At 38.9% G+C, this 27,648-nt stretch overlaps 2 pseudogenes; both read left to right on the forward strand.

Annotated features, from left to right (window-relative positions):
* Positions 1 to 407: 407 nt before the first annotated feature.
* On the forward strand, positions 408 to 22,391 carry LOC149228765 (elongator complex protein 1-like; annotated as a pseudogene).
* Positions 22,392 to 25,588: 3,197 nt separating this feature from the next.
* LOC149228766 (elongator complex protein 1-like) lies at positions 25,589 to 26,986 on the forward strand (annotated as a pseudogene).
* Positions 26,987 to 27,648: the final 662 nt, after the last annotated feature.

The following is a 27,648-nucleotide window of genomic DNA, read 5'->3' on the forward strand; positions in this document are numbered from 1 at the left end:
AGCCCATCGAACCTTATCTCATCCGAAAGAAGCGGGTTCTGGAGCGTATTCTTTGCAGCATCCACGTCCTTTGGTATCTTGACCGTGCTAGCCCATGGGGGGATATATGGGGGTCGTGACAGGATTTGGAAAGCATCCTCTTCATCCTCATCTTGTGCGTCAATCTGAATGATCAACGCTTGCAAATCTTTGTCGTCCTCCTCAGGTTCAGTGGTGATTGCTTTGCCCTTTTCAGCTCCTGATAACTTATTAAACCTCGAAGATATCCTGACTAGCCCTATCGGTTGCTTATTTCCCAAGACCGCGATGTGCATGGGGATTTTTGGACTTTGGGGACCGTGGTGGCTTCATCTGGTGCCTCCTGGGTTGAGTATAGTTCTTCCACGAACCGTGCTCGGGTTCTCGCCATGGTACTCATGGAAACCTTGGTAGCCGAGTGTTTGCTGGTTGTTACTGGTTCTAATCCCAAACATCTCAGTGCCATACAGAGGTTATTAGATGAACATGTAAATTTGAATGAATCCCTTCCCTCCCCTTCCAGCTTATTAGCATCATTTATGCAGTAGATCTTTTCGTATCTAGCTCAAAACTTTCATCTTAATGGCCCGCCGGTCGCTCCTCCTTGACGTAACTTGAATTTCTTGTCAGGAATAGTGGTGTTAACGATCACTTCTCGACTTTTTTGCATGATAGCACTGTCACCCAGGTGCCACCGCGATGTTGATGACCAAATGACTCTGTAGAGAATCATTTTGTGTCATCGGCCTCCCACAGACTCATTTATAGTCCCTCGCCCTCTTTCAATTGCTTGGGGCGCTAGGACTGTGCTTCCGACAGCTAGTTAGGTGGTCGCATCCCTGGTGCAATTTCAGAACTTCCTTGCTAGCCCGGGCTGCGAGCACCTTCCGAGTGTCTTTGTAGCCATTATCTCTTCATGCACCATTGTGTGGGGTGTATCCTTCTGTAGGTGTGGGCGTAGCCATGATAGTAGGGTCGTGGTGCATTTGTGTTTTGCGGGATACCCGGCCTGGCCTGATTTCCTTATGCACAGACTCGTGCGGCCTTTGTGAGCATCACTACCTTTCATTTTTATGCTTCCTTCATCCACTAGCGTGCTTTTCTTCCTTATCCATGCCCATAGTTTCTCAATTTCGCGAGGCCTGCTGCTACCCTACTTATTCTGGGCTCCTCTCCATTTACTTGTTGACACAATCATATGTGCCTCCCTTCTGGTATAGGCCCATTGAACCCGTGGTATCTGCAATTTCCCGGTGGGTCGTTTTCTTGAGCAAACGTTGAGCAAACTTCCCCCTGTTCCCCTGCTGACTTTGTGACGGGCTGCTAGCAAATGGGATTTCCCCCTAACCCTTGCGCATACCTGCTTCTAATATCCACACGACTTTTGTCGAATCTATGGGCATGTGCTCCATTCATGGACAATCATTGCGCACAGTGTATCCACTGGGTCATCCTGCAGCCTTTGTCTCAGAATCATCATTTCGTACTGGTCGACTAGTGCCTCCACCTGCGTGGCATCCTCATCTGTTGGCTTGTCCCTTGCTTCCATTGTTGCACGGCATAACGATCTAACCATCATATTACAATTTAGTGTCGTTATCTCATGCAATCGGTTCTACCACCACTCAATCTCTTCATCTGAGTCCGATGTGCAAGAACTATCACGATCCAATGAGATTCATCCATCCGTGGTCGGATTCACTCGATCCTGATCCTGTGTGGTGATCTGTTAAATACAATCTAGCTCATCATCGTTGTTCTCGTTGCAAACTGGCTCAGTATAACGTGATCCTTCGGCTGGGTCTAGTGGAACCACTATGTGGAGAGATTTTTTCTTGAATATCATTTTTGGTTTCTTTAGGTTGATGACTCCATTCATATTTGTTGCCCAGTCTATCCCTAATAATGTAGGATATGGGTTACTGTCATCCACAATCTCTATGACCTCAAAATTGGTTAGTGTGCTTACACCGTCGATGTCTACTATAACTCCCTGTAGTCCTCCCACAGGAAAGATCTTTTATTGGTTCAACATCCGCAACTGGATAGTGGACCATTGTAGTGCGGGCTTGCCCATGCACTCCCAGGTTTGCTTAGGTAGGACATTTGCGTCTGAACCTAGGTCCAGAACAACTTGGTCCATCTCATAGTCGCCAATCTGGGCAATCAATCACATTTCCCGCCTCGTTCGCAATGCATGTTTTCCCAACTTCTGTACCATTCGAGGTTCGATCGATCCTGTGCACCTAGTTATTAACTCTTGCATTCCCTTCACCACTTTGGTATCCCAGAGTAGCTTCATGCATGTCTCTAAGAAGGTAGTTAGCATAGAAGTATCCATCTCTAACTCTGTTTGATCCGTGCTACCAAAGTGGAAGCTTCTGTGAAGTTCTTCTTGGCCTCCATAAATGTTTCCTTCGCACGCTCTAGATCAAACTCCAGTTGTTTTGCAGGAGCCTTGAAAACCCATGCATCCTCTTGTTGATGCCTCAAAATTCGCTGCAACAACATTGGGGATAACCACCCGGTCCGGACCTTAGTACAGCTCCTTTTCCGTTTGGAATGATGGCTTCGACTGGGGATAATGGGACCAGTTTCCCAGAAATGGATACACGGGATGAATGAATAATTGATTAACTAATCTAATGATAGGCGAATAACTAAATTTATCAATAAAAATACAAGAACTATGACTTATCCCGGGAAATATTGAGCTTTGAATTGTAGTGCTTGATGATCTATGTCTATAGACAGGCATATAGATGACTCCATCTAACAGACATAGACATTAATGCATTCAAGAATTACTTTACTTAAATAGTTAAGCAAAGCGATTAAAGCAATATTACTACACTTGTCATTTATATCATCGACACATATATGATTAAAAGGAAAGCACACCATAAACATCCAATAGTGGAAGGAATACAGAACTGTTGTTAAAGCGCATACATATAATCGACAATAGCAAAGATAATCAAATAACAATTCATATGAAAGGAATGAATTCAGACATAGATAGAAATACCATATGAGCTGCTTGACACTCCCAATATCAATCGCTACTTGTGATTCTTCCTTCAACGCAGAAAGACTTTCAAACAAAGACAATAGTGCACAATTGTATAAAAAGTTTCCTTGTCAAATTTAGAACAACTGGTCCAGTTTCATAAAAGAATATGGCTGAAGCACAATAGTGCAACTTCAGTCTTTAAGTCAGGTACAAAACTTTACGACCCTTTCCAAAACAATGAAAGGGTCTATAAATACTTAATTAATCTACCTATCTATAAAACAGAAATCCTACTTAATTGGTATCAATAAATTTTGATCCTATTTTCTTCAGCAATCTGGCAGTCGGTGACATGAATCATCATGTAGGCTGCTTGACTTTAAATCTGAGCTGACTTATCACAAGCATTGGCTCCACTTCAGGTGGTCTGTTGAGGCGCGAGCTGAGCTGGGCGGCATAGGTGGCATCCTGAATATCGGGGATAATATACCCGATTGCATCCGTAAGGCACTTGAGGGCAGCTCTCTGTGTGTGCGGCTTTACCAAGAAGAACCAATAAGTGTCCCAGGTTAAATTGTTAATCCCAGCGATTAATCTCCCCTTTTCTTCTAGATCTGGATAACATGATTGCTCCAATGTTTTCATCATTGTCAACTTTCCTGGTGTGCATTGGGAAATCATGTTTGATAAGTAGAGAGTGTTATTGACTAATTCAACTAAATTGCTAGAAGTTGATTTACATCTTGAAACCGCCCTCTCTGCTTTCATTAACTGGGACTGCCATTCTATGAAGAGTATATCTTTGTGTGATTATAAGATCCTGGGTAAATTCACCGCTTGTCCTTGATCAGAATCTTTCTAGTCGAGAAATGCAGCTATCGTTTCTTCAGCTTGATCCAATTCAGTCCTGGCCTTGTCTACTTGCTTAATTATGGATGCCGTTAATTCACATAGTGGCTCTGCCTGGGCGATTTGTTGACACAGAAGCTTAATTTGGGATATTAATGCAGTATTTATTTGTAATGCTTCTGCTCTAAATTCAGCCACTTGTGGAACGCCCTTTGTTTTCTCGAGCTGTGATGATAATTGAGCAATTTGCTCATCTTTTGTTTTCACCATTTTCTCATTCGCTACCTTCAATTGTGCCAATGCCTCTGATAATTCTTTTTGCTTCTGGATTGCGCTTTGGTCAATCCTTTGTTTTTCTGCCTGCAATTGTTGAGTTAGTTGACTGTTCACTTGTTGTTGCATCAACAATTGCTGCTCTGCCTGCTCCGCTTTCTGTTTTGCTTCATTTAGCTGTGCCTGTAACGAGAAAATCTCCTGATCCTTTGCTTTCAGTAAAAGGCTTACCTCCGATGCCTTATCTATTGTCGCTACCGAATAAGCTCCAACATATTGTGACAGTTTTGTCAGGTCATCGGAGGGGTCAAATTCCTCCTTCCAAACCACATTGCCCATGACAGTCTGTTCTAGTAAAAGGGAAGGTTGATCAGTCCTTCTTCTTTTCCTTTGTCGCTTAACCACAGCTTTATGCCTTGGGCTGTAGAAGACATCCAGGGGAGGAATATCTTCTACCTGCAAAATGATTTGGTCAGAGGGGTCCTTTGGTATTATCTCTACCTCTTTAGAAATGGGTGGGCCGCTGGTTCCACTTAGAACCTGTGGTGAAGTGATTTCCTGTGTGTCTGTTGCCTTTTTAGTTTGGGTCTCCTCCCGCACTTTTTCCTGCTCTCTCTTCTGTTTTTCCTCCTGTGGCTTCTCTTGTTCTTTTGTTGTAACTGGAGGTTCCTTTGATTGTTGCCGATCAGGCTCGCTTGACGATGTCGTTGGGGTTGTCGCTAGTAGATCTAGAGGCAGAGTTTGCAACCTCTGTTCTCTAAGTGTGTTAAATTCAGTCAACCCTTCATCATGATATTTCATTTTGGCCAATGATTTAACCTGCATTATTGACTCAGCTGAAGAGAACAGGTCGTCAAACATATCTTCTTTATGATCAAATTTTGACAATTTGGCTTGCTCTAGTGCATTATAGGCAACTTTGTTTGGGTCAAATTACCTATTTGGGAGAGTCGCAAGAGTTAATGATTTAATCTTCGTAGCTTCCTTTTCTGCATGTTTGAGATCATGCAGAGTATAGACACCGCATCTCAAAGGAAACGAGGGCCAGCCCTGCTTCTTATTTTTCTTGAGAGTCTGTGTAACACTCTCAGCAATAATCTGGTAAGAGATTTCCCTTGCCAATAGTTTATCCGATATGTATAAAGGGAGAACATGAGGTTCGGCTTGGCTACCGAAAACTCTTATATAAGTGAACTTCTCCTCTCCAAACCATCTCCCTACTACTGTTAAATCAATTCCAGCTTGGTAGGAAATCTTGGGAATGGGTTTATCAAAAATGGAATAATAAATAGGCAACATAAAGCCATTGCAGACTTGGTACAGATGGTGTTTGTAAGAGGATTTCCACAATTTCTGGTGGTAAATGTGAATAGGCATGGATTCTTGTGGCGTCCACCTCTAGCCGAGCACAGGAAATTCAGAATTGAAACAAAAGGTATCTAGAATATAGGCACTGTAATAAAATGGGGGAATTATCCTTTCAGAGATGCGAGTCTTATTCCTAAACTCAAGAACAGCTTTGGCTAGTTTATCTGAGAGAATAGTGGCCCAATCCATTATTATACTGTTGCATGCAGCTTCCATTAAGGGAACCATTTCTATAGTGAAATTAGAAGAGTCATGCAATCCCCACAATCTACACATCATTATTCCAGCGTAGCAATAAGGAGAAGCGAAGGAATCAACCGAGTACTTACCAGAAGATTCATGTTTGTGCTTAGCTGGGTTTTGTCTCCAATCCTGGATGGGTTCGGATTCAACTTCGTTCTCGTTTCGGAATTTTTCCAGGAACGCCTTATTGTATGTCTTCTCTGGCTCAGGCAAATGATACATTTGCGTTAGATCATCGGCTTTGAACGACCTGAAAATTCTCCCGTCTCTGGTGCTGAAGGTTCTATCCAGGATTGGGATTTCCTCAATTGCCCACTGCACTACATCTGGGTATGGGAGAATTTGTTCACTACCTGCTATCCGATGGAGGAAGGAGTCAGCTAAGTCCTTTGAGTGGCATCAGATTTCCGAGTAGAATCTGTAGTAGCTTCTACTATTGTCACTTTGGGTTCTTCAACCTCAATCAAGTTGTAGGTGCTTTTCCAAGTAGTTCTTCCGAGACCAGAACATGTGGTATCTGAAATCAATCCTTTCTTTTTGTTTGAGGGATCAGCGACAGCTTGTCCTGCGGCTGGCGCAACAGAAGCGCCTGTGGTCTTCTTGGATTTCTTCCCCATTTTGTTTGAGCTTTCTCCTTTGGATGAATTCTGCGCAAAAGCGAAAATAATCCTAACACAGAGAATTGGCAATGAAACTTCAATGGATGAGATATATCGACCGATGCGTGATAAGAGATTAACTTTTAAAATGAGCGCGGATACAATCCATGGGAAGATTTCAGGACTTACAATTACATTAAATGGTCGTTTAAAACCTGCCAACCCTTAAATGCCCATTATATCATTAATCGGTCGAATGATTCATTTAAGCGTGCTGTAGATGTTTTGGCGGTTGAGCGCAGGTGAATCATTGTTGGGCGGATCGAGCTTTAAATATGAATTGATCGTGATATCTCTTCATTTTAACGGCTTTTTGAAATTTGCGCTTTATCGCAATCGGCCATCGGGGAAAGCTTAACCTCTTATATTGACACCTTTCGAAAACCCCGATCGCCGATAGCAATATCGCATCGCATCGGGAGTATTGGCATCATATGAGACATGTATAGTATATCACCGATTGCCGATAGCGATATTGCATCGCATCGGGGCGAATGGCATGGGGGCGCTTTAAAAATGTGCATAGAGTATTGCCGATAGCCGATAGCGATATCGCATCGGCGGAAACCAATGTGCCACTTACTTATGTACCTTATGTCATTGCGATATGCGATCTTACGATCGCTTTATCACAATGATAAAGATTGATTTATTTGATGAAAATGGGATTTTTCAAAAATGGTTTTATAATGTTATCATTTGGTTTCCGGACCCTTTTAAATAATACAAAATTGATACCAATCAAACTCTAAAGGGACCCATTTCATATGATAGTTTTGTGAATAGAATGATATGAAATGGGGGGTTGTTGTAGAGCACAACACCTCCTCAGGTTGCTTCCCTTTATATTCTCATGTAGTTGCACCACTTCTAAGCATCATATTCACGTTAGGGTCTTCCGCGCGTGGTTCAGCCTTCATCATTTGGTTGTTTTGAGTGGGGGTAGCCAGAAGAACTCCTTTTTCCCGCATCTGGGCAATTAGCGTGGGTCAATTGACTGCTTTGTGGTCAAATTGGTAACAATACAGGCAACAGGGTCTGGTCGGGTTCATTCAATCATGCGCGTAGTGCACCGTTCCTCCACAATTATAGTAGAATAATTGTCCTCGTCCTCGTCCGGGTCACATTCCCCCTCGGCCCCATCCGCGTCCTTGGAATCTACCCCACGCTATTGCTGCGGTAGGATCTTACCCACACACCTCCATCTGCATGCTATAAGCAGGTGTTCAATCCATCAACATCTTGTAGCTTCGGTAGTTTCTTTCATCGTGGCCCATAATCCTACAAAAGTTGCAAAATAACTGCTTGGGGGGGGTTGTCTCAGATTTTGTAATAGATGATAGTTGTCCGTGGCATGCTTTCCTCCCTCCTGACATAAAATATCACGCACCAAAGTGTAGGCGTCGCGTTTGGCCTTACTTGTACCTCTGGTCGCAATGATATTGGTCCCCCTGCCACCACATAGTTCGTAAAGACCAGACAATGTTCCTTGTTGTGGCCCTGGCCCTTACATTTGATGCACCATACTTCTTCGTGCCCTTCTGACCACGGCGCCTGTCCTTGTTCCAAACTTCGCATCTCTAAGCATACATTTTGTAATTGAACGTGGATTTGCTGAACTCTCAACCCTAGATCCTGTATTGGGGTTTCGTCCAATCTCATCGCGGTCTTTAATGCTTCAGCTTGGGTTGAGATCTTTTGTTGTGATAGTGCCGTCCTTAGATGTGGTGTTAAGGACGCCACAAACCACACGCAGTGTTGCACATTTGTCAATGTCATGTTAGCCTCACGGATTGTGCTCTTTAATCTCTGATCCAGATCCCACGGGGTTTCACTTGGTAACATCGCTATCTCTTTGAACCCAATGACTGACTATGTCTCTGATTTTGGTCGACCAAATTCTTTGTTCAAGGCGTCCTGGATTGCCGTTATTCCCACATTCAGATGATCGCTTGAGTACTTTATATACCACTTCAACGCATGGTTCTACAGCGTGCTAACCAGGGTAGCCTTTTTTATGTTATCATCTGTTATGCCTTGGGCTTCCCATACAACCCTTACCATAAACCAGAACTGACCTGGTTCCTCATTTCCTGCACCCTTAAATACCGGCAACTTGATTGCGCTCACCATCCCATCCTTCGGTGGTGGAGGTGGAGTGGATGAAGATGGATTTGACATCAGTGAAGTAGGTGATGGCATAAATGGACGTGGTATCAGTGGAAAGCGTTGTTTAATCAATCGGACCGTGCTTCTTGGAGAGAACCTCGCAAGCTCCTCCTCGCTCTCCCGTGAAATAGAAATTAGTGGACTGTTCTCTAATCCTTCGGTTCCTCTGTAGCCTCTTCCACTTTGCGTTACGCCAAGAATCAATAAATGCGCATAATCTATTTTTCACACAACAACATCTTAATCCAAGTGTTCAATGATTTAATATACTTACCCCGGGGTCCCTGGAGAAAGTGCCTTTCTGCTTCGCTATAACTCACAGTTGTGTCTATCACAAACTCAGTAATAAACCGTCCTATTACTCAATCCAATTATTGATCTACTGCATGTGTGATTTTATCTTCGGATGCTTCTAGCCCGCGCAACAATTCTGGGGTCCACACAATAGGTTGATCTAGTCTACACCTTCCCACACTGTCGGCTAACCTCGCGATCCACTCGTACAACTCTATTGAGAATGTTACAAAGAATATTTCGTGGATATCTGTGTATATGTAATGATCCAACCACACTTCCTCCGATATCTGCGAGTTTCTATTTTCTTGAACCACGAATTCGTGAAGCTTCTGATCCAACTAATCTTCAAGCTCTTTCTTTGTAGGATTCCAGTGTTCCAACATCAGACATCCCTTAGGCAGATCCTATTCCTAGCAACGGAACCATTTGTCAGCTTATATGGGCCTGACCTAGGTTCAGAAGAGTTATTTAGCCAAGCAAATCCTATAGATACCGGCCCTTTCGGCAATCGCCCACGGAGCGCGGACTGAGGTCTCACTCGATGTAGCAGGGGACGGTGCTTGAACCAGGTTTTCACACCCTTGGGATGTCTTGATGTGGTCTGGAAGGTTTGCACACCATTCTATGGCTACGCGCCACTCTGCTCCACATAGATCCGGACCCAGGAAAATCCTTAATACTTATTAATGCATTGTTATAGATTAGATCTACTTTATGGTCTTTAAGCAAACATTTAACAAAAATAACCAGTTCGCACACCCAGAAAACATACATATTTGTATAAACTCATAACATAAAGATAAGCACATAGATCAAATAGTTATATCAACCATAAGTTAGCCAGATCCGCAATAATTCAGATTTAACACAGAATTTCAGAATTAACTTATCTTTATTCACTTCTTTCACCAATACATCTAGATCCACCCTGCGCTCTCAGCTAGGGGGGTCTGCACACATAGCTGCGGACTCTACTAGGCCTTTGTACACACAGCTGCAGAGCCTCTATCTACCTACCAATACCCTTGACTTGGACTTACAGACGCTTCAAGACTTCGCTCCTCAAAAACCCATTACATTTCAGATCCAAAAGTACATGCTAAAAGCTACTTTCTACCCTTAGAGCCTTGCTCTATTTATACGTTCCCATGGTCCGTAGATCATGGGCAAGCCAACTTACTTCCTATTATTTTAAATTATTTTTTGGTGGACAACCCTTTGAATTAACTTATTTACAATTCACGCTCTGCGCACTTTGCAGAGTCCTTACCATATCTTTCCCAAAATTGTGGGCTTTGAGCCCCAAAACTATTACGCGGGACCTCTGCTACCTAACAGGTTGCCATCAAGTACAAAACATGCATCATAATGCCAACAATCTCCCCCTTTGGACTTGATGGCAACCATGTTGGTGTTGATTACTGCGAGCTGTAGAAACTGTTAGAGATAACAAGCAACACCAAAATACTCTCCCCCTTTGACATGAAGGGCAAAGGGCAAACCAAGATATTCTCCCCCTTTGATATCAAGGGAAAAGGGCTGACCAAAATGAAGGCTTTCATATCTGAACAGCTGAATATTGATCATGCTCCCTGAGGCACATGCTGAATTCTCTGATTAAACTCCCCCTTTGTACATGTTGTGGTGCACTAAACCATCCATGCTCCCCCTGAGCACATGTAAAATCTGCAAAAATATTTTCCAAAAGAATAACATGACTCTATAACCATCCATGATCCCCCTGAGCACATGTAAAATCTGCAAAAATATTTTCCAAAATAATAACATGACTCTATAACTCAACTATGTGAGCTTTACCTTCCTATCAGCAATGACTCATACATACATCAATTTCCCATCCAAGTGGGGATATACCAAATTTGAATCATCCACCCAACCAAGTGGGGAAATACCAATTGTTTATACATGATTGAAATATAGAAATTACTTCCCATGCATAGTGGGGGTACAAATTACATCATATGACCAGAAAGGACTCATCAAAAGACTACGAAAGACAGAGACAAATTATTACATCATGGGTCTTTATATGAACTTTACATCGAATGATGTACATGACATTTATAACAGAGACCAAAGATCTAAACGAGACTATGATAGTCATCAGCAACTATTTACACCATATATGATCTGCTACTTAAGCATCTATTAGCAACATCCATACCAACAACATGTATATTTCCATCATCTGTTTTCAAGATATGACAAGGTAAATATCATCAACTTGTGACAAAGTCTGTCACATATAGATATCAACTCATCCACTTGATCTCATCAAGATCAACTTGCTTCATTTCCTTAGAAGAAAGAACCTTATCATAACCTTCCATTCCATACAGTAACACAAAATCATTCACATCATATGTATGTGAAAACACCATAGTCATTATCTATAATCATAACATCATCATCAAGAACTGCATGATCTTTCCACAAGAGCCCTCAATATATCAACCATGTATCATCACTAGGGAACATCCCACATTTGATAAGAATCAACCATGATAATCAACAAGTGTGATTATCAAACTTATCATCATAAAGTAAGAAGTCATCATCATTAAGCCATGTCTCTGAATATCCATGTCTTCAAATAGTCATGCCTGCAATAACGCCATTCTCTTGGCAACCCAACAATATTTATCAATATGCAACTTAAGTAATCATCCATGTATCTAGCATACTGTATATCCATCAAAGAGATAGCAATATGTATCTAGAAAACCATGAGCTCATAGTCATTTGTCAATCTTTCTTGATACCATCAATAACAACAATCCTCAACCATGTGAGAGCAAAGAACTATATGAATCCTACATCATAACTGCACCATATGAACTTTATGCATCTTTGAAGGTGTGATGACATCAACATGAAAGAAATGAGTAATGAAGTTGTGTAGTCAAGCTTTGTACTTATACTTGTCCTTATGAAGATCACCATGTAAGCATCATCAAAAAGTCATTCACATTTACCCATAAATCTGATCTGAATAACAACTATGTAACCCCAAGCAATACAAGTATCATCATCATAGGAAACTCATAACTGCAACATAGCATGATGTATCATTTAAACACTTTAGCCATATAATAATCATCACCATTGATAAAAATCATTAGGTACCAAAGAGATAATGCCAACAATGCATTATTAGCAGTATAACATATTCTCCCCCTGAACCTGTGCCACCAATTCACTATGAGGTCTGATCATTGCATATATCAGTAAGAAATATCAAGGCATCATCATGAATCAAATATACATCAAGTCATCAAAAACTTATGAGGATCAAAAGTGCTTCTAAATAACATCCACATAATGTGGTCATCAATCATCAAGACATAAAAGATAATTGATAATTGTCTGAACCATATCAAATCATTTTTCTGAGTATGTCCCACTGCTTCTTCATCAAACCAACTTATACGCAATTGTGCAGCTACTAACTTGCGTATATACGCTACTTGTCCTCATGATAACTACGTATGAGAATTAAGACACTGAAATTTCATACTTTCAGTTCCTTCTGAGTCTGTTCTGTCTGTATACTGAGCTATGACACATCTTTTGGTATGTAATTCCTTCTTCTTCCATACCTTGGAGAGTGATGATGTTTGTTCCTTTTGGTATGTTGGCCAAAATTTTCTCCTGCATTCTTTTGCTATATGCCCAAACTTTTTACAAGCATAACATGTTATATGTTTCATATTCCTTCTAAAGGAGTCAATAGCTTTGTGACCAAGCATATTGCAAGAAAAACAATGTCCCTTAAAGTACATGGAAGCTAATGATCTTTCTATGTGACAGTTATTAGCTTGTACCATTATACTTCTGCATCTTGTTGCAACATGTCCAAAATTATGACATAAAAAAAATTCAACATTATTCATCAGAGGAAAGAACTGATTATCACTTCCATGGTTAGGAGTATATGATTTTCTTTGAAGTTTGTCTTTCCTTGGTTGTTGATGGGGTTGACCTCTTATCCCCTTGTTGAGAATTTCATATTTTCCATTAGAGTTCCCTACCTCATGTTGTGAGCTAGATTCACCTTCGACAGTTTCATGAAAACTAAGACCAGATTTGATGATAGGAGACCTATGACTACTAAGAATACCATCCAAAATCTTAGTACTATCTTGATATCGTAAAAGCTTGTCCTTTTCTTCCAATCTACCTTTTAGGATATTCACCTCAACTTGATATTGCTCTTCCTTTTCAAGATACTGCTTCTTCATGATTTCTTTATATTTTCTTCCTTCTTCACTTGTTGCCTTAATTCGAGAACTTCATTTTCTTGTTATTCAAATGCTTGGAGTAGTTCTTCATTGTGCTTATTCAAATTTTTGAGATCTTCTTTTAGAGAAACAACAACTTCAAGACCTTCACAGTAGTTGGTTCTTTCTATAAGTTCATTGGTTGTTGTGTCTTTTCCATTCACTTCATTTCTCAATGATGTCACTTCCTCTTGCAGCCTTTGACTTTGATCTTCCTTTTCCTCATATTGTTTCCTTACTTTGTTTCCTTCCTCTAATTAAGGATTTAACCTTGTAATCTCTTCTTTGCAGGTACACTTCCTTTTGTCCAATAGATCTTGTTGATCACTAATTGTGTTTGTGAGCTTTTTAAATTCTGCCTCTATTTGATTTCTCTCTCTTTCACCCATAAAAGAAAATTTAGTTGTTCGTTGTCACTTTCACTATCTTCAAATGAACAAGGAAATGTATCACCAGAGGACAAAAAATTCATACCTGATAGTTCTTTTGCTTGTTCATCTTCATTCTGAGGTGATTCTGAATCTAAAATGTTGCTTCTACATAAAGGCAAATCGTCTCTCCCACTATCACAGTTCCTTTGAAATGTCTTCTTCTTTTGGGGTGCTTTCTTCTTTAGTTTTTTTCCCATTGTTACTACGGATCTCCTTCAAGCGATCAAGCTTCTACCAAAGGACCTGCTTTGATACCAATTGTTTGAAATAATACTGAGATGGCGGACCAATATATTTTCCCCCTTTGATGTCAATGGCAAAGGGCTAACCAAAATGAATACTTTCATATCTGAACAACAGAATATTGATCATGCTCCCCCTAGGCACATGCTGAATTCTCTAATTAAACTCCCCCTTTTTACATGCTGTGATGCACTAAACCATCCATGCCCCCCTGAGCACATGCAAAATCTGCAAAAATATTTTCCAAAAGAATAAAATGACTCTATAACTCAACTATGTGAGTTTTACCTTCCTATCACCAATGACTCATACATACATCAATCTCCAAACCAAGTGGGGATATACCAAATTTGACTCATCCACCCAACCAAGTGGGGATATACCAATTGCTTATACATGATTGAAATATAGAAATTATTACATCATCCTTCCCATGCATAGTGGGGGTAAAAATTACATCATATGAGAAAAAAGGACTCATCAAAAGACTACAAAAGACAGAGACAAATTATTACATCATGGGTATTTATATGACCTTTACATCAAATGATATACATGACATTTATAACAGATACCAAAGATCTAAACAAGATTATGATAGTCATCAGCAACTATCATACACCATATATGATCTGCTCCTTAAGCATCTGTTAGCAACATCCAGACCAACAACATGTATATGTCCATCATCAATTTTCAATATATGACAAGGTAAATATCATCAACCTGTGACAAAGTATGTCGCATATAGATATCAACTCATCCTCTTGATCTCATCAAGATCAACTTGCTTCATTTCCTTAGAAGAAAGAGCCTTATCATAACCTTCCATGTCCAAACAGTAACACAAAATCATTCACATCATATGTATGTGAAAACACCATAGTCATTATCTATAATCATAACATCATCATCAAGAACTGCATGATCTTTCCACAAGAGCCCTCAATATATCAACCATGTATCATCACTAGGGAACATCCCACATTTGATAAGCATCAACCATGATAATCAACAAGTGTGAGTATCAAACTTATCATCATAAAGTAAGAAGTCATCATCATTAAGCCATGTCTCTGAATATCCATGTCTTCAAATAGCCATGCCTACAATAACACCATTCTCTTGGCCAACCAACAATATTTATCAATATGCAACTTAAGTAATCATCCATGTATCCAGCATACTGTATATCCATCAAAGAGATAGCAATATGTATCTATCAAACCATGAGCTCATATTCATTGGTCAATATTTCTTGATACCATCAATAAAAATAATCCTCAACCATGTGAGAGCAAAGAACTATAGGAATCCTGCATCATAACTGCACCATATGAACTTTATGCATCTTTGAAGGTGTGATGACAACAACATGAAAGAAATGAGTGGCTCATCATCAAAAAATGAAGTTGTGCACTCAAGCTTTGTACTTCTACTTGTCCTTATGAAGATCACCATGTAAGAATCATATATGTATTGTATGCATCATCAAAAAGTCATTCACAATCACCCATAAATCTGATCTGAATAACAACTATGTAACCCCAAGCAATACAAGTATCACCATCATAGGCAACTCATAACCGCAACATAGCATGATTTATCATTTAAACACTTTAGCCATATAATAATCATCACCATTGATAAAAATCGTTAGGTACCAAAGACATAATGCCAACAATGCATTATTAGTAGTATAACATATTCTCCCCCTGAACCTATGCCACCTGTTCACTGCGATGTCTGATCATTGCATATATCAATAAGAAATATCAAGGCATCATCATGAATCAAATATACATCAAGTCATGAACAACAGTGCTTCTAAATAACATCCACATATTGTCGTCATCAATCATCAAGACAGAAAAGATAATTGATAATTGTTTGAACCATATCAAATCATTTTTCTGAGTCTGCCCCATTGCTTCTTCATCAAACCAACATATACGTGATTGTGCAACTTCTAACTTGCGAATATACACAACTTGTCTTCATGATAAATGCGTATGAGAATAGGACACTGAAATTTCATACTTTCAATTCCTTCTGAGTCTGTTTTGTCTGTATACTGAGCTATGCCACATCTTTCAGTCTGTAATTCCTTCTTCTTCCATACCTTGGAGAGCGATGATGTTTGTTCCTTTTGGTATGCTGGCCAAAATTTTCTCCTGCATTATTTTTCTATATGCCCAAACTTGTTACAATCATAACATCTCACATGTTTCATATTCCTTCTAAAGCAGTCAATGGCTTTGTGACCAAACATGTTGCAAGAAAAACAATATCCCTTAAAGTACCTAGAAGCTAATGATCTTTCGATGTGACGATTATTAGCTTGAACCATTCTACTTCTACATCTTGATACAACATGTCCAAAATTATGACATACAGAACATTCAACATTATTCATTAGAGGAAAGATTTGATTATCACTTCCATGGTTAGGAGTAAATGATTTTCTTTGAAGTCTTTCTTTCCTTGGTTGTTGATGGGGTTGACCTCTTATCCCCTTGTTGAGCATTTCAGATTTTCCATTAGAGTTCCCTGCCTCATGTTGTGAACTAGATTCACCTTCGACAGTTTCATGAAAACCAAGACCAAATTTGATGATAGGAGACCTTTGAATACTAAGAATATTATCCAAAATCTTAGTACTATCTTGAAATCATAAAAGTTTATCCTTTTCTTCCAATTTACCTTTTAGGATATTTACCTCAACCTGATATTGCTCTTCCTTTTCAAGATACTACTTCTTCATGATTTCTTCAACTTTTCTTCCTTCTTCCACTTGTTGCCTTAATTCGAGAACTTCATTTTCTTGTTCTTCAAATGCTTGGAGTAGTTCTTCATTTTTCTTATTCAAATTTTTGAGATCTTCTTTTAGAGAAACGGCCACAGCTTCAAGACCTTCACAATAGTTGGTTCTTTCTATAAGTTCATTGGTTATTGTGTCTTTTCCATTCACTTCATTTCTCAATGATGTCACTTCATCCTACAACCTTTGACTTTGATCTTCCTTTTCCTCGTATTGTTTCCTTACTTTGTTTCCTTCCTCTAACTGAGCCTTTAACCTTGTAATCCCTTCTTTGCAGGTACACTTCCTTTTGTCCAATAAATCTTGTTGATCTCTAATTGTGTCTGTGGAATTTTTAAAATTCTACCTCTATCTGATTTCTTTCTCTTTCACCCATGAAATAAAATGCAGTGGTTTCGTTGTCACTTTCATTATCTTCAAATGAATAGAGAAATGTATCACCAGAGGACAAAAAATTCATACCTGATAGTTATTTTGCTTGTTCATCTTCATTTTGAGGTGATTCTGAATCTGAAGAATTGCTTCTACATAAAGGCCAATCATCTCTCCCACTGTCACAGTTCCTTTGAGATGTCTTCTTCTTTTGGGGTGCTTTCTTCTTTAATTTTTTTCCCATTGTTACCATGGATCTCCTTCAAGTGATCAAGCTTCTGCCAAAGGAACTGCTTTGATAACAATTGTTGGAAATAATACTGAGAGGGGGGGTGAATCAATAACTTTTTCATTTCCATAACCATATTTATATACACTACTTCAGTGAAGGGAATGTGCGTGCGCACGCAACTGTTATTAAGGAAACCAACATATATCCAATGAAATTATGATTCAGTTAATTCATCACATGTTGATCTTTAATCACCACATCAGTTCTTTATTAAACATTAAATAGTAACCATGTGTAGTAATAATAGAATAAACCATCACACATATGAAACACACATGGACACCAAGATTTAAGCTGGAAACCCAATGTGGGTGAAAACCACCTATTGTTGTCGTCTCTGTCTTCTTTCAATAATAAAAAAATCTGTTTACAATCTTGTATTGGTGCAGACTCATGCCAGTACCCAGGCACCCACTTGCAGAAGGCTACAACCTTCTCCCATTCTCCAGCTTCTTCTGGAAGGGAGCTAAAACCCCCTAGTTCTTGTACTAGCCGATATGTTTACTAGTACGTAGGCTCTGACCTACAGAAGGCTACAACCTTCACTCATTCTCCAGATGCTACTGGAAGGGAGCTCCAACCCCCTGATCAAATCACCAGCCAAGACTGGCAAGAAGCTTCGACTTCCTCACTGAAGGCTCCAACCCTCAGTATCCTCCAGGGACTACGTTTCATGAATTTCCAGACTAGATGCTCCTGGTACACAATACTACAATATGAAAGCCATGTTTCATCCAATTTTCACACTAGACCTATTAGTAACATTGAATCTCAAAATCAATCACCACTATAACACAACCATCAAATACATCTGCATCAACCAATCACTGAAACCCAATCATCAATCTTTGATATAATTGAAACAATCAATCACTGAAACCTTTGAACCTCTAAATCAAAAAATCATTGAACCTCTGACACAACTTAATCAACCATTCATTCAAACTTAATCAAATTCAACCAATCAACTGGAACATATAGATTACTATAACCAATACACAGATCTGAACCCAAAACGCTGCATCAACAACCAGAACTAACTGTAACCTCAAAAGGCATGTGTCAGAATGTGTATGCTCCTTCAATGAGGAAAACCTACGTGTATACGCTACTTCCATTTTCCCAACCTGCGTATAGTTCTAAATATATTGAATCATAAAACCTTTGAACCACAAACTGTACCAATCAGTGACATTCTGAAGATCTACTGTCATATTATAGAGTTCTAAATAGATAGCAACAAGGATCACCCTTCTTTCTCAATCAATCAATCAATCAGACTCAATTTCCTTATTCATTCAATTCTACTTTAAGGTCTAAGAAGACGTCGTTGATATACAGCAAAAACAGCAACACAAATCTGATAGATCAGTCACCCATGAACATCAAGCTTTTCTTTTACATATGCTACTTGGAAGAGCTAAACTAGCGTGTATATGCAACTTCATCAAAGTGAACCAGCGAATAGATCTACAAATACTTACTTATAACTTCACTGCAATTATAGACTTCAGACATACCCAAATCATCACTTATGAAGGATAAAACATGCATTAGCAATCAAATCTAGTCTATCCTGTTAGTTTCAGTCTTCGCAGCTTGTCACCAGGGATCAACATGAGCTCTTACTATGTCTGGTTTTGTCAATTTTTTTTCACATGATATTCATCACAAAACATGTCATAAGTATACTGATCAAGAGAAACTCGAAAAGAACTTTCCAACGGTATATCACACTCCAAAAACCCGCTCCCGGATCAGAAGATATGACCAAATGAATGGTTGAGTCAAAAATCTCCCATGTAGCAGTTCAGGTATTGAATGATCTAGAAGAAGCTAGGAGATGTCAGTGGTTGGTCTTGTGGCTAGATTGTGATAGAGAAAGAGAGAACATAGTCTTTGAGGTCTATTATCATGTGGCTAATCCCCATCTCAACATATGGTGAACTCGTTCTGCCTTGATTGAAAGAGATATCCATGAATCTGTGTAGAGGGCACTATACATTGTTGACAGGGATATTGCTGGTGAAAAGTTTACAATTTCTGGTCTCAAGGCCCTTGATGTACTGGCAAGGGTGACAAAGATTGCTAATATGGAGATAATTTGTTTTTCAATAGTTATTTCTCTCTCATTGTATTCCATCAAAGGAATAACTTTACTCTGTCTTTGTGTTCTAATTAAATAGGAGAACAAAGATGTTTCGACTAGAATGATCAATGATATATGTAGCAAGTTGGTTTTACATCCAAGACATTGTCCACGACCAACAGGTTGTTCTTCAATGTTCAAGCAATAGAAAGAGCTTACTTCTAGTAGTATTGATATTATTTTGAAAAACGATCTATTGGGGAAGCATTGATTACTCTAGTTGTGAATAAATTGTTCTCGGAGGGCCAAACTTCTTATCATGTTGAGCACTTTAAAAGCTTTTAGTTGGCATTTCATCTGGTGATCAATTATGGGTTGTGTACTACATTCTAAGAGAATTTCATAAATGGATGGTGTTGTCACCCCATTCAACTCCAAGCCCATTGAGGGTAATTGTAATGGTGTTGGTGCTCACACTAACTACAGTACTAAAATCAATAAGGGAAGAAGGTGGAATTAAAGTAACAAAACTTGACTGTTACTATAGATACTGGAAGAGTTCAAGGTTTGGCTATTGGTGTTCACAAATTTTCAATTGTTATTCTTTAGATGCTTATTGCTCTTGCAGTTGGTCCATGGATATTTTATCTATAGGGAGTACTAAAGATGGGATTTCTGGCTTATCCAGTACATTTTTTCAAGTGCCAGTTTCATGGCGAGGAGATGGAAAGTACTTTGTGACATTGGGTTGTTCAGGAAATTTTGAAGGCTTGCAGCGACTCAGAATCTGGGAAAGAGAGTCTAGGACATTGCATTCCTCTTTTGCAACCTATTGCTTTTATGGAGGAAGCTATGGATTGGATGCCCAGCAGAGCCAAAGTGGTTGTTGCTTGTAATACAAGAAAAACTAAACATTGTGCTTCATTTGCCTTGTTTGAGAAAATGGTCTGGAGAGAGTTTCATTCAACATATATATAACAACAGAAGCCAAAATTGATATGTTGAAGTGGAACTATAACTCAGAGCTGCTTGCTACATTGGTGAAATATGATGAGTGGTCTAGCATCCAAATTTGGAGTTTTAGTAATTATCACTGGTATCTGAAACAATAATGGAGGTACTTGGGTAAGAACAAGTTAATGTTTGCCTGGGACCCAGAAAGACCAATGTGTGCTATTTTTTGGACTGCATATGGATTAGTTCATTTTCTAAATCTCTGTTGGAGCAATGCTATTTATGATGAGTCTATAGCCATTGTGATTGATGGTGTGAATGTGCTTGTCACACCACTATCTTTATCTCTTGTGCCACCTCCCATGTCTCACTTCAATGTCAAGTTTTAGTCTACTATTCAGAGTGTCGCTTTCACTTCTAGAGGTTTAGAGAGTCATTTGGCTATAGGACTATCAGATGGCAATTTAAGTATTGTGAAATTTCCAAATATGGATATGTGGGATCATTTGGAAGGCACTGTATATGAAAGTGTAAATGTTGATCCAAGCAGTCTTATTAAAATAGAGTTCAGTGATCTCAGGCATCTAACATGGTTAGACACTTATCTTATTCTTGGGGTAATGCCTTGTGATGGTGATCAACCTTCTTTATATTCAGATTTCATTTCTAATAACTAGAGAAAGTGTCCTCTAATGGGTGAGAGAAATAATGAAGTGAGTATCCTTGTTGAAACGGAGCTTGTTTGCAACAATGTGGAAGAGGTGGAGCCAGGGTGTTTGTCATCTGGTGGTTGGGTTGTGAAGTCATCCATGCATACTGTTATAGAAAGCTCAGTGGTAGCCATTGCTACAAATCCTATGACAAAATGTGAAGCTTTCATTCAACTCGGGAATGGTGATATTGTTTCATACATGTCAAAAGAGGGAATAAATTTTGCACCTGCAGAGCTGTATAAAAGGCAACCAATTTGAAGGGGTTTTTTTCATATTTCCCATGGATGCATGCTATTCCTATTTATGATTATGGAAAGTTGAAGGTCTTGATATTTGGACTTGATGAAGATGGCAGATTGCAGGTGAATGGTCAGGTAATTTGTAGTATCTGTACTAGTTTTGCATTTTATGCAAGTGTTGCAGGCAAGGTACAAGAGGTGGTAACCCATCTTATTTATACTACAAGGCAGGACATGCTCATTGTGGAAAATATAGATGAAATATTCCATGGAGATGGACATTATGAGTTGATGGGAAATGGACAGTCACCTATAGGTTTTGGCAACAAGTTGCAAAGTGAGAATAAAATTATCAGGGAAGGAAATAATGACGGGCTCAAGGTATGGGAAAGGGGGGCAAAGTTGATTGGTATCATCAATGGGGATGAAGCTACAGTAATCTTACAAATAGTTCGTGGGAACTTGGAAACAATATATCCACAAAAATTGGTTCTTCTAGCCATTGCTGGGGCTTTGGTAGACAAGCATTTCAAAGATGCAGATTCATTAGTCAGGCAACATAGGATAAATTACAATATAATAGTTGATTACTGTGGTTGGCAATATTTTGTTGGAGCAGCAAGACATGTACCATTTGTTGATCAGGTTCCCTAACCTCCATTATATTAACCTGACACAGTATTGCCTCAACGTGTGCCATTTCTTGATGCTTATGCTTTGCAAGCATTAGATTCATATGCTTTTGCGTATTAGAGATAGGCTCTGCCTCCTGTTGATCCACTGCCTGTGAGGAATGGATTGTTATCTGATATTGATTATCATGTGGTAGATCCAGGGCTTGAATATTTACACCATAAAAGAGCAGGAGAACGTGTTTTAGAGCGGAATTATCTCGATTATGTGCTAAGAGAAGCTGATCACGCTAATGCTACCTTTTGTAGAGCTGACTCCGCATCTCCTCTTGGACGTTCATATTTGCTAGGAATCGATGACAAGTGTTTTAGCTATGAGATCAACAGCTTTGAGTTTTTAAAGGAGAGGTGGTAGTATTCAAATTATTCAACGAAAAAATGGCAACTATTTCAAGAACCCAAGGCATCTATAGGGCGCAGGTAGAGGATGAGTTGATCAACACCCCAGATTATCCCTGATTTCCAGCGATGTTTCACAACAGACTTTGGCAATTCAACTTGTGGCAGTAAATTAATTGTTCCTTTTTATTTTTGAGATTTAATTAGTTATTTTGTTATAATTTAATTTAGGTAATTTTACCGCATAAAAAAATATTTAGGTTTTTGTTTGTTTTTTCTATTATTTTGATTCCTATGTTTAGGAATCAATAATTTAATATGTAATATTATATATAGGATTATTTTTAAAACATAGAGATTTGATTTTTGCAACAGGAAGAAGCATTTGGACTGTGTAAAATTTTATTGAATATCATAATAATGCAGTTTTTGCCCTTTAGGCCTTGGATTTATCACGGTGCTTAAATGTTTAGTATGTTTTTTTCCTATAATTTATTTACACATTATGTTTTTCTCCTTTGTTTCAACATTATATAAGTGATATGTTAGGGATTCATCCATAATGACGCTCCTTTCATGATGATTTTGTTGTTAGTTGTAATGGTAGTCTTAGCAGAATTCATCCATTGGTAGATGCTCTATTGAGCAACCTCATTATTCTCTTTCATCTAAAGTTGTTGTTGCATATCCATCCTTTGTTTGATGCCTACAGGGCATCGAGCTTTCTCCCCTATGCTACTCACACTCACAATCTTTATCTAGCTGAACATGGCACTTAATTTGCCCCAATTTTGCTGGTAGAAACTGGCATCGACTCCATAGCCCAATCATCCTTTATTTTGTTGTTTTGACCCAAAAAATTCAACCAAAAACCCTAGAGCTACTATACCTAGCCCAAAATCCATATTTGATTCAGTCATCTCAACTGAGATTTACAAGGAGAGAGCCCTCTCCTGACCTGGTAGGGCTAGCTACCAGGTTAAGCTTGGTTTGTGGTTATCCTAAGATTACCTCCCTTCAGCCTGAGGTCAATCTAGGCTCTAACATATTGGCGACCATACTGGAGAAGAGGTGACAGATCTTCTCTGGGAAATATCATTCAAGTTGCAGATCTGATTACTGATGATGGACATCAATCAGACACATGAAGGCTGAAATCATCCACCTGATGACTCCAATGTTCAAGATCCTGAGCTGACTTCACTGCCAAATAATCCAGTTTTCAGAACGTTGATGGTAATCACTGATGATAGGGTATGTGGAAAATCCGTTATCTAGTGAAATGTTATTGATTTTAAGGGATGAGATAGCAAAATTTCAGATTGATCAGAGTTTTTTAACATCATTGTTTCTTAGCTTGAAATCCAGCCAACTCACACCTGAGAATAAATATTGTTTGCTTGGCTTAGTGGTTGAAAAATTGGAAAATGAAATTGAATTATTGGATGTTCAAATTAAATCACATGAGTTCCAAGACCCTAAATAGTTCTTGGAAACTCTCCCTCCGCCCAAAGAAGAAAAGATAAGGCTGCCCTTGGATGGTTGGGTTGAAGGATGTTATGATTTATAGCAAGGATATGACAATCTCCAAACAAAATCATATGTTAATGATCTGGGGCAGCAGATAGAATCTCGTTTCTATGATCCCATAGCAGCATATATGGAATATATTTTTAAGTTGAAAGAAAAACCAGGTTGCCTTTTATAGAGCTAGAGGTACTATGGGTATATATTGTTGGTAGGATTTCCAACTATGTTGTGGTTCAAACACTATCAAACAATAGAATCATTGTCACAATTGCTTGAATGGTTGTTCTGGAATTATAGCAGTACTTGATCTTTTGATTTTGCATCAAAGTAGGGTAGATTTGTAAATAAATAAGCTGCCAAAGGCATCATGTCAGTTTCCAATATTTGTTTATGTACAAGTTGCAGTATGTGTATGTTTGGATTGGTATGAGTTGTTTTGAGTTTGTAGCTGTTTGACCGTATTGCCCAATGGATGAGGCACTTGGTCTATGGTGTTCTTGACACCTCCAAGGAGCTGCCATCCCCAATGGAGCCAATGTTAGTTTCGGTCTTCACAGCCTATCACCAGAGATCAACATGAGCTCTTACTATGTCTGGTTTTGTCAGATGTTTTTCACATGATATTCAGCACAAAACATGTCATAAGTCTATCCATCAAGAGCAGCTCGGAAAGAGATTTCCAACGGTATATCACACTCCAAAAACTGGCGCCCGGATCAGAAGATATGACCGAGTGAATGGTTGAGTCAAAGATCTCCCGTGCAGCAATTCAGGTATTGAATGATCTAGAAGAAGCTAGGATATGTCAGTGGTTGGTCTTGTGGCTAGATTGTGATAGAGAAAGAGAGAACATATTCTTTGAGGTCTATTGCCATGTGGCTAATCCCAATCTCAACATATGGTGAACTTGTTCTACTTTGATTGAAAGAGATATCCATGAATCTGTGCATAGGGCACTGTACATCATTGACAAGGATATTGTTGGTGAAAATTTTCTAGCTGCTAGTCTCAAGGTTCTTGATGTGCCAGCAAGGGTGACAAAGATTGCTAATATGGAGATAATTTGTTTTTCAATAGTTATTTCTCTCTCATCACATTCCCGTCAAAGGAATAACTTTACTCTGTCTCTGCATTCTAATTAAATAGGGGAACAAAGATGTTTCGACTAGAATGATCAATGATATATGTAGCAAGTTGTTTTTACATCCAAGATATTGTACATGACCAGCAGGTTGTTCTTCAATGTTCAAGCAATAAAAAGAGCTTACTTTTGGTAGTATTGATATTATTTTGACAAAATATCTATCGGTGAAACGTTGATTACTCTAGCTGTGAATAAATTGCTCTCAGAGGGCCAAACTTCTTATCATATTGAGCGCTTTAAAAGTTTCACTTAGCATTTCATCTGGTGATCAATTATGGGTTACGTACTACATTCTAAGAGAATTTCATAAATGGATGGTGTTTTCACCTCATTCAGCTCGAAACCCATTGAGGGTAATTATAATTGTGTTGGTGCTCACACTAACTACAGTACTAAAATCAATAGGGGAAGAAGGTGGAATTAAAGTAACAAAACTTGAATATTACTATAGATGCTGGAAGAGTTCAAGGTTTGGCTATTGGTGTTCACAAATTTTCAATTGTTATTCTTCATATGGTTATTGCTCTTGCAGTTGGTCCATGGATATTTTATTTGGAGGGACTATAGCAGATGGGATTTCTGGCTTATCCAGTCCATTTTGTCAAGTGTGGGTTTCATGGCGAGGAGATGGAAAGTACTTTGCGACATTGCACTGTTCAGGCAATTCTAAAGGCTTGCAGTGACTCTGAATTTGGGAAAGAGAGTCTGGGACATTTCATTCCTCTTCTACAACCTAACTCTTTTATGGAGGCAGCTATGGATTGGATGCCCAACGGAGCCAAAGTGGTGACTACTTGTAATACAAGAAAAACTAAAAATTGTGCTTCAGTTGCCTTCTTTGAGAAAAATGGCCTAGAGAGAGGTTCATTCAACATATATGGAACAACAGAAGCCAAAATTGACATGTTGAAGTGGAACTATAACTCGGAGCTGCTTGCTGCATTGGTGAGATATGATGAGTGGTCTAGCATCCAAATTTGGAGTTTTAGTAATTATCACTGGTATCTGAAACAAGAATGGAGGTACTTGGGAAAGAACAACTTAATGTTTGCTTGGGACCCAGAAAGACCAATGCGTGCTATTTGTTGGACTGCATATGGATTAGTTCATTTGCTAAATCTCTGTTGGAGTAGTGTTGTTTATGATGAGTCTATAGCCATTGTGATTGATGGTGTGAATGTTCTTGTCACACCACTATATTTATCTCTTATGCCACCTCTCATGTCTCACTTCAATGTCAAGTTTTAGTCTATATTCAGAGTGTCACTTTCACTTCTAGAGGTTTAGAGAGTCATTTGGTTATAGGACTATCAAATGGAAATTTAAGTAATTGTGAAATTTCCAAATATGGATATGTGGGATCATTTGGAAGGCACTGTATATGAAAGTGTAAATGTTGATCCAGGTAGTCTTATTAAAATAGAGTTCGGTGATCTCAAGCATCTAACATGGTTAGACACTTATGTTATTCTTGGGGTAATGCCTTGTGATGGTGATCAACCTTCTTTATATTCAGATTTCATTTCTAATAACTAGAGAAAGTGTCCTCTAATGGGTGAGAGAAATAATGAAGTGAGTATCCTTGTCGAAACAGAACTTGTTTGCAACAATGTGGAAGAGGTGGAGCTAGGGTGTTTGTCATCTGGTGGTTGGTTGTGAAGTCATCGATGCATAATGTTATAGAAAGCTCAGTTGCAGCCATTGATGCAAATCCTATGACAAAATGTGAAAAGAGGGAATAAAATTTTCACCTGAAGATCTGTATAAAAAGCAACCAATTTGAAGGGGTTTTGTCATATTTCCCATGGATGCATGCTATTCCTATTTATTATTATGGAAAGTTGAAGGTCTTGATATTTGGACTTGATGAAGATGGCAGATTGCAAAGTGAGAATAAAATTATGAGGGAAGGAAATAATGACAGGCTCAAGGTATAGGAAAGGGGGGCAAAGTTGATTGGTATCATCAATGCGGATGAAGCTGCAGTAATATTACAAATAGTTCATGGGAACTTGGAAACAATATATCCACAAAAATTGGTTCTTCTAGCCATTGCTGGGGATTTGGTAGATAATCGTTTCAAATATGCAGTTTCGTTGGTCAAGCAACATAGGATAAATTACAATATAATAGTTGATTACTGTGGTTGGAAATATTTTGTTGGAGCAGCAAGAAATGTACCATTTTTTTATCAGGTTCCCTAAGCTCCATTATATTGACCTGACACAATATTGCCTCAGCGTGCGCCATTTCTTAATGCTTATGCTTTGAAAGCATCATATTCATATGCTTCTGCGTATCAGAGACAGGCTCTGCCTCCTGCTGATCCATTTTCCTGTGAGGAATGGATTGCTACCTGATATTGATTATCATGTGGTAGATCCAAGGCTTGAATATTTAAATCGTAAAAGAGCAAGAGAACATGTTTTAGAGCAGAATTATCTCGATTATGTGCTAAGAGAAGTTGATCATGCTAATGCTGCCTTTTGTAGAGCTGACTTCGCATCTCCTCCTGGACGTTCATATTTGCTAGGAATCGATGACAAGTGTTTTAGCTATCAGATCAACAACATTGAGCTTTTGAAGAAGAGGTGGTAGT

The sequence above is a fragment of the Pinus tabuliformis genome, chromosome J, assembly GCF_031772625.1.
Source record: "Pinus tabuliformis cultivar Carrire ecotype Pingquan chromosome J, CPIR1, whole genome shotgun sequence".
Taxonomy (NCBI): domain Eukaryota; kingdom Viridiplantae; phylum Streptophyta; class Pinopsida; order Pinales; family Pinaceae; genus Pinus; species Pinus tabuliformis.